The sequence below is a fragment of the Convolutriloba macropyga genome, chromosome 5, assembly GCF_964194025.1.
Source record: "Convolutriloba macropyga chromosome 5, txConMacr16.3, whole genome shotgun sequence".
In the NCBI taxonomy this organism is placed as follows: domain Eukaryota; kingdom Metazoa; phylum Xenacoelomorpha; order Acoela; family Convolutidae; genus Convolutriloba; species Convolutriloba macropyga.
This window is the reverse complement of record NC_134472.1, coordinates 4,961,314-4,962,808: the sequence shown is the minus strand read 5'-3', so window position 1 is coordinate 4,962,808 and position 1,495 is coordinate 4,961,314. Positions and strand designations below refer to the sequence as shown.

Below are 1,495 nucleotides of genomic sequence, written 5' to 3'. Positions count from 1 at the left end.
AAAATCGTTTTTTGACAATTTTAAGTTTTTAGCAAATTTGACAAAATTTTGGTTAAAAAATTATGGAAAAAGTGAATGACGACAAATAAATATTCACGAAAACTTTCAACTAGATAGATGTTTGGAAAGAAAAAGAATTTCAAAAAATTCTTTTGAATTATTCTACAGTGGACAGGCTTTTTAATAAAACTACTTGCAACTCTCTACGATGAATATATCGCTCGGCCAAATTTAATGAACATAAAAAACACGTTTGAGTACTATATAGTTCCTCCCCCCGCTAAAGTTGGGTCGGAAGAATTAAATGATGGAGGATCATAAAAACATCTTTTTATGGGTCCCGCCCACGGTCTTTTCAGGAACCATTTTAGTATATTTAGATCTATTCAGCTTGTGCAACTCGCGATCAATTTCAGTGGGTTGTTTGTGACTATTTGCATCATGTATTATAATCTTTAATATAATCTGATGACTTAGGAAACCGAGGGCGTGTGGTTGAATGACGAGGGAACTGACCTGTCCAACGTGATCCCGTGGAGACTTGATACAACAATGCCAAGCCCCGACGGGCGTGCACTCGAAAACAACCTAGTCCTTCAATGTGGCGCCTGGAATGTGCACAAAATATATTCCAAGAACTTGTACGAAGATGTCACTGGTTCTCGAAGAGGAGTTGTCACTTGTGATCTGAAATGAAGAAATTGATAAATTGAGCTACATGTAAAAGGCAATCGAAATTCAAACAAAAAGTTATACTTTGTTTTAAATATATAATAACGGAAGCTGTTTATCAATGCTGCACAATTTATCTTAGTTTATTACGTAAGAAACGCTCACAGTACATTTGACAATTAAAATTTGCAGTTAGTATTGACGTAGTGTCGCCTTTTTTTAAAGAAATATTTTTAAATTGACAAAAAACTTGTTGGGGAACTCATGGATGAAATCAGTTCTAAGTTTAGTTGATTCTCAAAAAATTTTATTACTATCAGGCTTGTACCCACAAATCACAATGGTACCCAAGCAATTGAGTCTTTGTCTTTTGTTTGTTCCCAAAAACCCACACAATCGGGTGTTCAAAATTACGTCCTCATCAACCCACACAATTGAGTTGAACAAAAAAAGTTAGAATTGTCCCCACTCATTTCGTGACAAACAATTTCGCGCTTATTACAAGGAAATTTTTTGAAACAAATGAATTAGAATATATTCAAAAAATTAAGGAGACTTAAAAAAACAATTAACTAAAATTTTTCCAAGTATTCATTAAACTGATTATAATTTTGACTTCAAAACGTGAAGAGATTAAATTATTGAATCTGTATTTTTTCTTCCTTGTATCAAAAAACTCTTTGAATGCTCTTATGTGGCTAAAAAGAGATGCACTCTGAGTGGCATAATGATTGGCAATAATAATAGAAATCGTTAAGATTACTTTTATAGTATTTTTAGCTTTTTCTGACCGACGACATTCCGTAATCATTCTTAACGGAGA

At 33.2% G+C, this 1,495-nt stretch overlaps 1 long non-coding RNA gene across 1 annotated transcript in view; it reads right to left on the bottom strand.

Annotated features, from left to right (window-relative positions):
* The window catches only part of LOC142339737 (uncharacterized), a 31,664-nt gene extending 31,006 nt beyond the window's left edge, over positions 1–658 (bottom strand). The window contains exon 1 of the long non-coding RNA XR_012759026.1: positions 517–658. This is a non-coding gene — a long non-coding RNA (uncharacterized LOC142339737). The remainder of the gene's footprint in view (positions 1–516) is intronic.
* Positions 659–1,495: the final 837 nt, after the last annotated feature.